The sequence below is a fragment of the Bufo gargarizans genome, chromosome 5 (genome assembly GCF_014858855.1).
Source record: "Bufo gargarizans isolate SCDJY-AF-19 chromosome 5, ASM1485885v1, whole genome shotgun sequence".
Classification (NCBI taxonomy): domain Eukaryota; kingdom Metazoa; phylum Chordata; class Amphibia; order Anura; family Bufonidae; genus Bufo; species Bufo gargarizans.
Genome location: NC_058084.1, coordinates 50,462,655 through 50,478,115, shown reverse-complemented (window position 1 = coordinate 50,478,115; position 15,461 = coordinate 50,462,655). Strand labels below are relative to the sequence as shown.

The 15,461-nt window shown below is 44.5% G+C and overlaps 1 protein-coding gene across 4 annotated transcripts in view; it reads left to right on the top strand.

Moving 5' to 3' along the window:
- The window catches only part of OXR1 (oxidation resistance 1), a 114,024-nt gene that overhangs the window by 68,294 nt on the left and 30,269 nt on the right, over positions 1–15,461 (top strand). The gene's annotated exons all lie outside the window — the stretch shown is intronic.

Here is a 15,461-nt window from a genome sequence, read left to right as displayed (position 1 = left end):
CATATGCATTTCTGCAATTTCTAATTGCAGATTTTGGCGTGGATTAGATGCGGTTTCGCAGCAGATCTCGCCCTTCCATTGAAAAGGGTGAAATCCGCAGCTCAGACCGCAAACGTGATTGGCATGCTGCATATTTAGAAATCCGCACGGCAGGTCAATTTCCGCACGGAAAAAAAACTGTAAAGTGCTTATAATATTTGTGTAATCTCATAAACTTTGCTGGTACGCTGCGGTTTTCTGTACGGGAAACTGCGCTTATTCCACGTGTGTAGGCGGCCTTATGTTATGAGAGGAATTGGACCTTTTAGGGTGCAGCCGCACGAAGTGGAAACGCCGCGGGTTTTCGGAAAGTTTGCACCTTCCAACAGTGTAGGATCCGTGATGGAGCTGAGCGAATTGCATGTTATGAAATTAGTTCACCACTTTGTTTGGTGGTAAAAGCAGAATTGCGTTATGGATTCAGTTACCACGAACCATAACGCAATCCTATAACGGAATGCCTTAAGAGGCATTACGTTATTTATTCCGTTATAATATAATTCTATGGGATGCATAATGGATCCTTCCCGTTTCCGTTATGCAAGAGAGGACTCCCCTGCATAACGGAAATGGGGCGGATCCGTTTTGCAGCCCATAGACTTCTATTATAACTGAATGAATAACGGAATGCCTCTAAAGGCATTCCGTCATAGAATTGCGTTATGGTCCGTGGTAACAGAATCCATAACGCAATTCTGCTTTTACCACCAAACGAAGTGTGAACAAATTTAAAAATATGAAATTTGCTCATCTCTAATCAGTGATTCTGAGCCAAAATCCAATCCTCAGGGCCCACCTACCGGTCATGATTTGAGAAGATCCCACAGAATGAACACCTGTGGTAAGTCCTGATGCACTGACACTAATTATATCACCTGCTCAATACTAAGGAAATCCTGAAAACATGACCGGTGGGTGGGTCCTGAGGACCGGAGTGGAGGAACACTGCAAATGATCAGTGTTTGGTCTCTGTGTGTGTGTGTGTGTTTTTTGCCCACTGTACCACATCCATATTTCACGGACATGGCTGAAAATTAATTCCCAGAGCATCTCATACCACTGGTCCGTGAAAACCTAAATACGGATGCCATCAGTTTTGCGTCAGTGGTTCTTCATGGACCCATAGACTTCAGTGAGCTTGTTTTAGACCGCATCACGGACCAAAGTCGTGCGTGACTACTGATGTGTGAACATGGGGACATGTGCCGCCTGTGGAGATTGCGGATAGCAATGTGCTCTGAAGTGTGAATGAGGCCTCATGCTGTGGATTTCCACCCTGGTTTCACCCTTTGCAATTCACAACAAATCCACATCTCAGGCCTCATTTCACATGTAAGTGAATGACAGACGAATGCACACGCCACTTACGTTTTCATTGACTTTAATGTCTGTATTCACAGGCCAGTGGTTTTCCACAGATTGTGGTTCTATGGTGACTCCACGGAAGCGTGACTTATTTTCTGTTTCACGCACATAATAGTCTATGGGTCCCTGAAAACCATATACACAACATGGATACCCTCAGTGATTGGTCTGTGGTTTTTACGGATTGTTTCTAAGAGATGCTCTCGAAAATAAAGTTCAGCCTGGCAGTGCCTGTAGCATACAGATGACACACGGACCAAACACAAAAAACAAACCACGCAGCAGCACTCTGCAAACACAAATAATAAAGTAAATACAGTCGTGCCATACTACTCACTATAGAAAATGTAAAATGCTAATGCTGCCTTATAAATGTGAGATTCTTGGCAGATACATTGTGTACAAAATTATTTGTGCCTGTCTGCCGGCGTTAAGGCGATCTCATTAAGACGGGAACCCAACACTAAATACCACATTTACTAGTGCCATACCGGCCTCCATTACATTCAGGGGATGCAGGTTCCACATGCATGCCGAGCCCACATATATTATACCTCTTATGGTGCTACAATGGCCTCCATTACATTCAGGGGATGCAGGCTGCACATGCATGCCGAACCCGCACTATAATGTACCTCTTTGGTGCCTCACTGGCCTCCATTTTGTTCAGGCAATGCAGGTTTCCCTAGTAGACTGAGCCCACTCTGTATTCCACCTCTCCTGGTGCCAAATGGCCTCCGATACATACAGCGAGAGCAGGCTACAGCTTTATACTCGCACTAATTAAAATCGGGGAACTTGCATTCTCTGTACAATATGGAGGCCAGTATGTCTGTAACAATGTTATTGTTGATATTTACTGGCGGTTTACATGTGTATATAGTATCGGACGCGCTCCATTGATCAGTGACTGACGAGCACCCAGAAGGTTACACACAACTCCCCTTTTATTGACGTTCTCCATGATCCGTGACCCACGGCCTGCTTCATCCCTTTACTTGGTAATTGTAGGTCTTCAGAGGGCGAGCGAGAAAAGGAGAGGTTCTCTTTTGTAGTTCAATGAATACTTAGGCTGGGCTCAGACCTGAGCGTCATGACCTAAGCGCTGTGTATGCGCGATTCTCCGGCGTCTCACATACGCGGCTCCGGTAGTATGCGAACGCCCATTGTCGCGCGTTCCCGGAAGTCTATGTACGGGAACGCGTGACAAGATGCCCCAAAGAAGCTCCTGTACTTCTTGGGGCGTCGGGCGTTTTACAGCGCGATCGTACGTGCTGTAAAACGCTCAGGTGAGAACCATTCCCATAGGGAATCATTGGTTCTTGCCTGTTGAGCGTTTTACAGCACGTAGGAACGCGCTGTAAAACGCTCAGGTCTGAACCCAGCCTTAGGGCTCCTTCACACGAGCGGATGCCGTGTGGGTAATCTGGTGCGTGAAAGAGAGCCAAGCCCCGTTCCGGACCGCAGAGACACGGAGCAGTAACATGACTGATAATGCTCTTTGCCTCTCTGTGATCTTTTTACTACAAAATCACAGTGACCACTTTATCTCACTGATCACAGAGAGGCGCAGAGCATTATCAATCATGTTACTTCTCCGTGTCTCTGCTGTCCGGAGCGGGGCTTGGCTGTCATTCACGCAGCGGATTACCCGCACGGCATCCGCTCGTGTGAAAGAGTCCTTAGGGTACTGACACCCGTAGCAGCTATGGAGGCGGCAAAGATGGAGCGGACGTCGGTTTTACTGCAAATCGGCGCCTTTTTGGTTATCGGTCCAAATTTTTTTTTTGCAGGTAAACAGATAACTTTTATTTGAATATCTCGCTCCCATCCGGTAAAACCGTGTGCATCACTGGCTCACTGACAATGCTGAGCATACAGCGATTTTTTTCATATTTTTTTTTTTTTTTACTTTATATTGCCTTAGCCATAACTTCTATATCTATGTGAACAGAAAAATAAGAAGGGCTTGTTTTTGTGCGGGAAAAGTTGCACTTCCATTAGCATCATTTATTACGACTACTACAAAATATTACAATTGGCGCGGTGGAACTGGAAAAAAAACACTATTGCTCAATACTTTTATGGGTTTTGTTTTTATGACGTTCCCTATGTGGTAAAACTGATCTCTTGCCTTTATTCTCTTCATCCAGCGATACTACATCTATATATTTTTATTTTTTTTTGTCTGTGTTTTACTACTTACAATTTATTTTTTTTAATAGAGTTTATAAGTCTACAATGCTGTTTGAGGGCTCATTTTTTGCAAGGTGATGTGTATTTATTATATATTTTTTTATTTTATTAATGCCATTTTGGAGTGTGTATGACACAGCCCGAGGGAGCTGTTTGAGCCTCAGAAGTGAAACGCTCCTAGGGAAAGGCCCCTCAGATATCATGGTCACCTATGACCACGGCATTTGTGGGGTTAAATGTCTGTCATCTGCATTATTGCCGATCACAGACATTGCTTTCGGTTGTCACAGCGGACACTTTGGAGCGGGAGCCATCTGTGATGAGACTAGGACGCCATACATATACGACACAAGGGGTTAAGGGGATGTGTAGGGGTTTAATATTGATGTCCGTTTTGTGTACAAGAATAGGCCTTTCTATTATGGGTGGCCCGTTCCGTTCTGTAAATTGCAGACCCTAAAACGCGGCGCGGTTGTGAGCATGAGCTCTAAGGGTGAATTCACACACAGACACGCGTGGCAGATTTATTCATCTGAATGGGGCTTGCGCACATCCATGTACGCACTGCCAAAACAACCTCATTCAGAACTGATTTGCAGTCGTAGAGGTTTTTGCATTGAGTCTTGACTCTGGTGAATCCAGCCGGAGGCCTCGTGCTCACGGCCATATCAGATTTTCCATCTGCAAAAAACAGAGCCTTGAAAAGCTGATATGGTTAACCTCACTAACTGATGGGTCAGTGCACTATGAACGTGACCTAACTGCACAGAAAAGAGAAATATGGCCATGTGAATGAGGCCTAAGACTGGGATCCCATGCAGTGTTTGCGGCAGTTTTCATTATTGTTTTTATGCGGTTTTTCAGGCCAAACACAGGAGTGGATACAGAGGAACGTCAGCATGTTGTCTATGCTTTTTCCTTTTGTTTGGATCCACTCCTGGCTTTGGCTCGTGTGAGTAAAGTTTCTGTACATACTGGCTGTATTGGTTGATCATTAATATCATTTATAATAGGGGTTTTCTCAGAAAACTGCCTGCTATACGGAAATGTGCAAAGTATTATAGATATAGGAAACAAAGCATTGCACCGTGCTGATCCAAAGGCCGTCCGTGTATTACAAGGACAACCTAGTGCTCCCAAGGTAGGTAGAAGTACTCTCTACAGCAGCTCCAAAACTATGGGGCAGATTTACTAATCCTATAGATGGCGTAACTTTCCAGGCTGTGTAGACCTGCACCAGATTTGTCACCGGGGCTCAGGCTGGATGATAAATGCAGTGCAGGGATAGACGCTTTGAGACCAAATATTTACGCCAGAATTATGGTGCAATTTTGGGGCAAAACTGCAGAACCTAGGCTACTCCCCCCAGTGCTCCAGACTAAAAAAAAAAATATTAAAGAGCCATTGGCTTCTAACCTGAAAAATTTAGGAGCCAAATTTAAAATACATATAATTACGGTATAATAAAAAAATATATACATGTCTTAGCTATTGTTCTCACGATACCAAAATTTTGACCCGATTTCGATACCATAAAGTATTGCGATACTCGATACCACGTGAAAAAAATAAAACCCCAAAAAATCAGTGTGCATTCAGCATTTTATGGAACGTCTGGACCATAATGGAACAGTCCGATCCAAATTTTTATCGGGACAAGGTGACAAAAAAATGGCAAATTGCACTTTTTTTGTTTTATTTCTGTTGCGGCGTTCACCACATAGGAGATATATTTAAATATTATAATAGTTCGCCCTTTTTCGGGCGTGGCGATATGTAATATGTTTATTTTATTGTTTATATATTTTATATGTAAAATTGGGAAATGGGGCGATTTTAAACTTTTAGTATGATGCAGGGGGAGAGAAAGGAAAGTCCTGGGCGGCACTGCTCGGTACGGTTACTGCCAAACAAACATCCAGTGAAGCTTATATATGCAGTGTGCGTGGTGCTCAGCTCGGGGAAACACAAGATGGAACTTGATTGCAGGTACAAGAAATGACAGGCGGCACTCACCACTGCAGTAAAATGCTTCATCAGCTACATCGGCGCTCTGTGATCTGATGTCCGCCCCAGCCCTTACTTTGTGTCAATGTGTTTTGGATGAATAAAGAAGCATTTTTACTGCAGTGGTGAGTGCCGCCTGTCATTTCTTGTATCTGCAATTAAACTTTTAGTATTTTGTTGTTGTTGTGTTTTTTTTTTTTTTTCAAATTTTTTATTTATTTTTTTAAATTTAATTTTATTTATTTATTTTTTACTAACTTTGAGCCTCCTTAGGGGCTAGAACCTGGGCTCTTTTAATCCCTTGTCTATACAACCTAATAGAGCTCTATTAGGCTGCGTTCACACGGGCGAGATTTCCGCGCGGGTGCAATGCAGTAGGTGAACGCATTGCACCTGCACTGAATCCTGACCCATTCATTTCAATGGGGCTGTGTACATGAGCGTTTTTTTCACTCATCACTTCTGCAATGCTTTAAAATCGCAGCATGTTCTATATTCTGCGTTTTTCACGCAACCCTGGCTCCATAGAAGTGAATGGGGCTGCGTTAATAACGCATTGCATCTGCAAGCAAGTGCGGGTGCGATGCGTTTTTCACTGATGGTTGCTAGGAGATGTTGTTTGTAAACCTTCAGTTTTTTATCACGCGCGTGAAAAACGCATCAAAACGCATTGCACCCGCGCGGAAAAAACTGAACAACTAAACGCAATTGCAGCCAAAACTGACTGAACTTGCTTGCAAAATGGTGCGAGTTTAACTGAACGCACCCTGAACACATCCGGACCAAATCTGTCACGCTCGTGTGAACTCAGCCTTAGGGTGAAAAGAATATCGCTCTCGCACAGGGCAGCAGGGAGGTTACCATGGCAGGTAACAGATTGGAGCCCCAGGATTACACTGCTGGTGCTCCGATCAGAAGCTGCCACTGCCACCAATGAGGAGGAGGGGAGGGGACACTGTGGCCACTGACACCAATGATTATACTTTATAATACTGGGGTTGGGGGGGGGGGGGCGCACTGTGCCACCAAGGAATATAGTTTATGCTTGAATACAAACCCAGGCTGCTGGTGCCGGCCATATCCCATACCCAGCCTCTATGTCTGCACTTTGATCCACCGCAATTAACCCCTCAGGTGCCACACCTGAGGGTTAATTGCAGTGGATCGCAGCACGCAGTCATAGAGGCTGGGTATGGGATATGGCCGGCACCCGCAGCCTGCGTTTGTATTCAAGCATAAACTATATTCCTTGGTGGCTCAGTGGCCACAGCCCCTCCCCTCCTCCTCCCTGCTATCAGTCCATTGGTGGCAGCAGCGATACAGGGGGGAGCAGGTGCTGCTCAGGAGAACATGGCACTTGCTGAGAGCAGCGCGTCCCATGTCAGTTTAACTCATGTGTGAGAGGCAGAGCAGCGGAGGGTCTAGGCGCAAATAGCGACAAGACTGCAAAGTCTTGTCGCTATTTTGCAATTCTAAGTCGCATTGGCGACCGTTTTGGTCGCCATCTGGAGCCCTGTTCCCCTTTTCGATCAAGACAGAAAAAGTTGAAGTTCTACATGCGCTCAATTGCACTAATTGGCCCCACTTTTTAGACAGATTCTGGGCGCAGACACGTTGGTAAATTTGGGTCTACATTTATAGGATCTGGGTATGGAGGTGGAGATATTCTGAGCGCAGACCTATTGTGAGCATACATGTCACAGGAAGACAGTATTGCGGTATTTCCTTTTTGAAGTTTCAGTAGATGAATCCTCAGGTTCACCATGCAGTAAGGCTAGGCTCACTTCTGTGTTGGAAGCCTCCAGCGCAATTCAACAAAAGTCATAACATTTTTTCACAAATGACCCCGTGATAAATGCTCAACTGGGCGACAGTGAAGTCATTTTGGACCATTGGGCGCTGTGGTCAGTCATCTGATGGATCCAGACCCTTCTCATTCTCTTTGCTCTGCTCTTCTTCACTGTTGATTTGTCTGTTTAAATAAAATAACAATTCAGGAGTTCTTTTCTTAGAAGTTTGCACTGTGCAGTTCCTCTGTTATTCCTCCTAGATGTTATTGTCGTGTCAATGGGATCTGTCCGTACACAGTCTAAGGCCTCTTTCACACGACAGTATGTCCATTTCAGTGTTTTGCGGTCCGTTTTTCACGGATCCGTTGTTCAGTTTTTTGCTTCCGTTGTGGTTCCGTTTCCGTTCCGTTGTTCCGTTCCGTTTTTCCGTATGGCAAATACAGTATACAGTAATTTCATATAAAAAATTGGGCTGGGCATAACATTTTCAATAGATGGTTCCGCAAAAAACGGAACGGATACGGAAGACATACGGATGCATTTCCGTATGCATTCCGTTTTTTTGCGGACCCATAGACTTTAATGGAGCCACGGAACGTGATTTGCGGCCAAATATAGGACATGTTCTATCTTTAAACGGAACGGAAAAACGGAAATACGGAAACGGAATGCACACGGAGTACATTCCGTTTTTTTTGCGGAACCATTGAAATGAATGGTTCCGTATACGGACCGCAAAAAACGGCCCGCAAAACGGAAAAAAAAAACGGTCGTGTGAAAGAGGCCTAAGGCTACATGCACACGACCGTGCTGTTTTTTGCGGTCTGCAAACCGCGGATTCGCAAAAAACAGAAGCCACCCGTATGCCTTCCGCAATGAACGGAATGGGTGGCCGTCAATATAAATGCCTATTCTTGTCCGCAAAGCGAGGACAAGAGTAGGACATGTTATTTTTTTTAGCGGGCCACGGAATGGAGCAACGGATGCGGACAGCACACGGAGTGCTGTCTGCATCTTTTGTGCCCCCATTGACGTGAATGGGTCCGCATCCGAGCTGCCAAAACGGCGTCTCGGATGCGGACCCAAACAACGGTCGTGTGCATGAGGCCTTAGCCTGTCCCATCTGTTCTGACGGTGTCGGATTGTGTAGGGAAATGCTCAGAATTTACAGGAGGAGTAACAGAGGGACTTCACAACACTTGGGTCTAAGAGAAGGTGCTCCAGAATTATTATTTTACGAGGAATGCAAGGATTGATTAAAACAGACCTGTCAGCAGAGCTAAGAGGTCATGTCTAAATAGAAGTATGGGACGTAACTAACGGGATGACCGTAGTGGCAGCCATCTTTGCTACGTGGCTCAGCAGTGTATCTAGCAGGGGGTAACATTGGACCTGCAAGGTCCTAGCAATAAGCATATTAGGAGTAGGTTGCTATGGGCAAGAGCTTCACTTGCGCTAGGTTTGATTTCCCGCACTGTTGCTATGATAGCGGCTCCGAGCGAGACGTTTATTTTAGAAACCCTTCAAAATGATGAGTGAATGTGAAATGTCAGTTTTCCTGCAGTCACCATAGCAGGTTTTAGAAACGCCTGTATCTTGAATTTCTTGAGGATTCCTCTAAGGAGCCGGCTGCATTCTCTTCTATATTTATGCGGTTGCCCAACTCTCCAGCCATTAATTAAAATTCCTTTCTACACCGTCCGCCACCGCCGCCTGGAACAATAGTTCATCTGCTGTACATAGGAAGCTCTGTGGGCAGAGGCCTCCTTCCTGTGGTGTCTATTCTCAGAACATGCAACACCTTTGTACGTGTCTGCATGATACGTATGTACCCTGCGTATGGCGCCTTATCGGAAGAAAGCCTTTTTTCTTTTCACTTGATTTGCTTAGAAAGTTGCAAAACTGCTTATGCCATGATTGATGTAAAATATGAAAATCAGAAATCATATAGTACATGACTATCTCTTTTAGGGATCGACCGATATAGATTTTTTAGGACCGATACCGATAATTTGTGAACTTTCAGGCCGATAGCTGATAATTTATACCGATATTCTGGGAATTTTTCATTTTTGAAAAAAAAAAATAATTCCCACAAATCTGCTGAAAATTAATGTTTATTGTTAATGTATGTTTTTTTTTTTTTGTTTTTTTGTAAATCTTTCTTTTTCATTTATATTTAATATTTTGGTGTGTTTTATTTTTGTAACTTTTTTTTTTTTTTAACTAACTTTTAGCCCCCTTTAGGCACTAGAACCCTTGTCCTATTCACCCTGATAGAGATCTATCAGGGTGAATAGGAGCTCACGCTGTCCCTGCTGCTTTGTGCACACAGCAGCATGGAGCTTATCATGGCAGCCAGGGCTTCAATAGCGTCCTGGCTGCCATGGTAACCGATCGGAGCCCCAGCATTACACTGCGGGGAGAGGGGATCCTGTGGGGGGGTGCACTGCGACTGGGGTGGGGGGGCCCTATGCGCCACCACTGCTTAATACTGGGGGGAGGGGGGGGCGCACTGCGCCACCAATGCTTAATACTGGAGGGGCTTGGGGGTGGAGGCGCACTGCGCCACCAATGCTTAATACTGGGGGGGGGAGGGGGAGGCGCACTGCGCCACCAATGAAGCTTAATCTCTAATTTATTCATATACAGGAGGCGGGAGCTGGCTGCAGGATCACATAGCCGGCTCCCGACCTCTGAGCGGTAGCTGCGATCCGCGGCACCTAAGGAGTTAACTACCGCAGATCGCAGCTACTGCTCATAGAGGTCGGGAGCCGGCTATGTGATACTGCGCAGCCAGCTCCCGCCTCCTGTATATGAATAAATGAGAGATTAAGCTTCATTGGTGGAGCAGTGGCCATAGCTCCTCCCTTCCTCTTGTCCCCTGTCCTTTCATTGGCAGCAGCAGCAGCACAGGGGGAGGAGACACTGCTCCTTCTCCCCTGTGCTGCTGCTGAGGGAACACGGAGAGCGCTGTCAGCAGCGCGATCTGTGTTCCCATACACTATCGGAATATCGTCAAAATAAATGCCGATAGCGTTCAAAATCCTGAATATCGGCCGATAATATCGGTAAATCCGATAATCGGTCGATCCCTAATCTCTTTCTAAGGTTACTTTCACACTGGCGGTGGCCTTTTCTGGCAGGTCGTTCCCCCTCTGGGTCCAAGTGAGGTACAGGTCTGGTTCTAGCTTTGTTAGGCTACTTTCACACTGGTGGTAGTCTTTTACGGCAGGCTGTTCCGGCAGGGGAACAGCCTGCTGGATCCGTGCTACCGCAAGTACCGCGGCCGGAATAAACCATTTTTTTTACATGTTTGACCTCCTGCCCGCCCCCATTATACTGAATAGGACCGGAGCGGACTTCCGCCAGCACAGTGGACTTGCAGTAGCACGGATCCGCCAGTGTGAAAGTAACCTAACAAAGCTAGAACCAGCCCTGTACCTCACATGGATCCAGACATCTCCACATTCATTGCTCTGCTAGATTTATATCAAGCTGACAGCTCAAGGGGAGTGTCTTTTCTGCTGCAGCTCAGGGGCGTGTCTCAGCTCTCCCTATCACAGCTCAGGAGGTGTGTCCATGCTCTCCCGATCACCGCTCAGGAGGCAGTTGAAGATTGAAACTGAGCATGTGCGTCCTTCTCAGTGAGCAGGACAAAGAAACAAGAAGAACAAACAGCAGGTGGCGCTATACAGATATATTTTATTGAATAACTCAGTGGCTATGCAACATTTGTATTTGCATTCAATTACAAAAGTATTCAGATCCAGGTGCTGGTTTGAAAACTTTTTAGAATTTTTTTTGTGCGACAACCCTGTTAATTGTCAAATGACATGGGACACATTTGGCTGCCTGCATAGTACTTCCTATATGTTATATAACTATTGTGATGAACAATCCACTGCATAATTGCAATATTGCAGAATTTCTTCTGGCCGGGAATATTGACGGTATTGGCAGACCAGAATCCCGGATCCGTATCTACCCCCCCACGTAGATACCGATCTATTCCAATTTTGCTGGATTTTAGTATTGGTGTTGCATACAGTGATGGTTCCAAGTTTGACATTTTCATTTTCAGGTTACGCTTTTTTTGACAGATACATTATACTTGTATTAATGTGTTTTCTAACCTCGCCCATCCAAATGTTTTATTTTGCAGGTTCTGCATGCTATTTTGTGTCTCTGTCATCACTCTTCCCCTTTGCGTCTCAATGTACATTTCATTTCAAGTTCCTCTAAATTAACCTATGCAATGCTGTATAGGTTGTTTGGGAACTAAAGGGATGGGGTAGAACAAGATGCTCGAGTAAAGATACTTTTCCTGATCCATCTCTCATCTGCTGGGGAAAAGTTGGGAGCTCCCCACAAACATTAGACTGTCCACCGAATCTGCCATTCATGACAGGTTCAGCCGAGAATACGCCCTTAGGGAGCTATGTACATCTTTGGTGGCAATTTATTTTTTATTATTGCATTGTACTCATTTTGAGCTAAGAATCATTTTTTCACTTAGTATTTATTAATGATGAGCTATTTTCCCTGCACAGCTTTGAGTTTATCTACCAGCAGGATCTGTATTTTCTCTCTGCTCCGTCAGACAGGGAGCTGACTGGCTCCTCGTCTCTGATCTCTGACCTTATTAAAAACTAATTAAAGCTCGATCTGATAAGAATGTGGCTTAAATAAGTGTTTGACCTTTTTAGTAATTTCGAGATGAGGGTTATTAGATGACCGACGCAAAGTAAAGAGTCAAAGTACCAGTCACACAGCTAGAAAAACTGTTAACCCTTTGTGACAGAACGGTTCATTATTTTTAATAAAGACCAATTGAAAAAATGATTATTAGCCCAAAATGAGTAAAATGCAATCCCCAAAAAAAAAAAGTTGTCCCCAAAGGTGTACATAGCCTTTAAGTCACTGACTCACTAGCTGTAACATCCGTGACCCTCTCTTTACTGGTGTGAGATCATGGGGACAGTACTGTGTATCCACATACTCATTGTGTGTATGGGCACCAAGAATAATGTTGATGCTCAGGTAGAGCGTCCCACAAGATGTCGCCTTATCCATTCTCTCAGCTGGAGCTAGATGCATGTTGTTTCATATCCAGACCCCCTTCCCCCTTAGGTATTATTAGGCTACCACTTGGAATGTCTCCTCCTTGGAGCTGCCTTGCTCGTGGGTTTCATCAGTAGTTTGTAGCCATGTTGCTGGGATTTGCACTCTTCACCTTCTTCATGCCATTAAATACCTGTTTGTGAATGAGCCGTGTAGCTGGAGTCGAAGGTTTGCAGAGAAATCTCGTGCAGGCGAATGCCCGGTAACCAGGCTGACGTGAAGCACGCAGGTCTTCTGTACTGCACCTGCATGAGATTTCTCTGCAAACCTGATTTTCACAAGATAGAAAACAAGAAAGGCCAAATGAAAGGTACATCAGGGAAGGAGGTGTTATGTTCTCCATGGGATTAGTTTTACTTTATTACTCATCATCAATGTGACAGCTTTCCTTTAAGAAATACTACTATAAGGCTAGTTTCACACTAGCGGCAGGGGAGTCATGTTGTACTTTTAGTCCGGTTGCCTCTCGCCGTGCTGCCGCCGAAACTCCGCCCCCCCCCCCCCCCCCCCCCCATTATAGTCAGTGGGGACGGAGCTGCAGTCCGGAGGCACACGTGAACTAGCGGCAGGACGGATCCGACAGGCTGTTCGCCTGCCGGACTCCCCTGCCGCTAATGTGAAAGTTCCCTAATTTTAAAGGTTTTATAACCTTCCGCTGCATTATTATTATTTTTTATTTTTTTTTATGGTTGTGCTTTGCTCATTTTGGGCTAATTTTTATTAATTTTTTCCCATTTGATCTCTATAAAAAAAAATCAGTTTTTGTCCTACAGGGTTAAATTTAGCCTAGCTGCAGAGTATTAGTTTCAGTTTTAGGGCTAATGCACACGAACACTCGCTCTGGCCGTTCCATGCGCTGGGGACTGCTATTTGCAGTCCCCAATGCACGGGCACCATCTGTGCGGTTACCGCAGACAGATCCAGACCCATTGAACTTGAATGGTTCCGTCCGCACCGGAGGCACAGAGAGAAACCCCACGGGCCTCAATACGAGCACGACCGGGCAACGGCCGTGTGCATGAGCCCTTACACACAGTCCTGTCATGTTGCTGTTCTGACAGCTCTGTGTACTCCTTATCTCTGAACTCCTGCCCGGACATACACTCATTATAGTGTTAAATTCTTATTAAACCTAACAATTAGGCTTAAATGAGTGTTTGAGATGTCAGGAGATCAGAGATAAGAGGTACACACAGAGCCATCAGAACAGCAACCTGAATCTGAAATATACTCTTCAGGTAGCATGAGATTTAACCCTTTTGGACAAAAACTGGTGAACCTTTTTAAGATCAACTGAGAAAATGATTTTGGCCCAAAATAATAAGTATGGTACCTTTTTTTTTATGTTTTATAATAAAAGTAACATCAAAATGCAGGGCACTTTGATTTCTCTATAACCTGCTGTCTGCAAATTGCTCTGCATTTTGTGGTGACAGGTTCCCTTTAAAATGCAAACTTTTTATAGTCTTGGAAAAGTAATTTAAAGGTTCTGGACATTTGACTTGTTTTGGGCTAAAAATATTTTATTGAAAATGTTTAGCTGTTTCTGAGATAAAGGGTTAAAATCCAGGCTGTCTGGTATGAGTTTCAGGCTGTCTGTCTGTCTGTCCTTTTATGCGCTACCAAACGACTGGACCAATCTTCACCAAATTTGGCACACAAAGATATCAGGTGTCCGGAAAGGTTTTAGACCTAGGACGTACTGTTCCTGAGATATTATTTTTTTTATATTTTTTTTTTTAAACCCTGTATCTCAGAAATGGCTGAACATTTTTAATGAAGACATATCGGGGTGGGGGGGGGGGGGGGGGGGCGAGATTTTTGTCTCTAAATGAATAAAATGCGCTCAAAGATGCCCATAGACTTTAAAATACTTTTGTATTTTTATTTTAAAAAAAATTTGCAGAATATCTACATCCAGATATAAACCTGAAACATACTCCTAATTTACCTCCAGGAAAGCCCCAGCCAGCCGCAGGTATCCCATGTCTAACCATTTAAACTTTAAGGATGCTTTCAGCCAAATGGATAACAGGATCTTGTAAGATTCTCCAGCATCGGGATTGGATCAGCCCAGTAATCTGTTGTAAGCTTAGTCCAATAGAACCTTTGAAGGTCCAAGTACTGTGCTCGTTATCTGGATGCTGAAATACATCCATTTATTGCCCTCTGCAAGTGGCTAAAAAACATGACTCAGTTTTCTGTAATACATATAGTTACATTTTCAAAGTGCTGTAAAAATATACACTCTGCATGTGGTTTCACTGCTATTTGAGTTGATTTTTATTTATTTATTGTTTTTGTTTTTGGGGGGGATTAATACTATCTGACTACTTTCTACCAGAAACAGCGCCACACCTCTCCAAAGGTTGTGTGTAGTATAACACCCCAGCTCAATTCACTTCTGTGCAGCTGGACTGCAATGCCAGGCACGACCTGTGGACAGTTGTGGCGCTGTTCTTGGAGGAAAGCAGCCATGGTCTTCTGCTCCTAGATAGTCCCTTTTAAAGGAACCGTTGTACAAAGTGATCCTAGAGCAGGCATGCTCAACCTGCGGCCTTCCAGCTGTTGCAAAACTACAACGCCCATGGGCCTCAGGTTAAGCATCCCTGTCCTAGAGTGATCAACATATGGTAAAGGACGAGCAGCATTTTAAACAGTACCATACCCCTCCACAAAGTATGTCTGTTTATAGTAGAAACAGGTAATTCTCCCATGTAAAGTCACCTTGTGTATATGGCAGAGTCGGATATACAGGTCTGGATATCTTCAGATGCATCTCCCACAGACCTACGAGCGGTGTCGCCTGATACTTACTTTGCATGGTTGGTCACATATTCACGTGTTCTACGCAGTCATAAATGTTTAACCATCTCACACATTTTTTTTCCCCCCCGTTTTTCTTTTTATGTCTTTGCGCCTTTTTGCCTTTTTCTAACT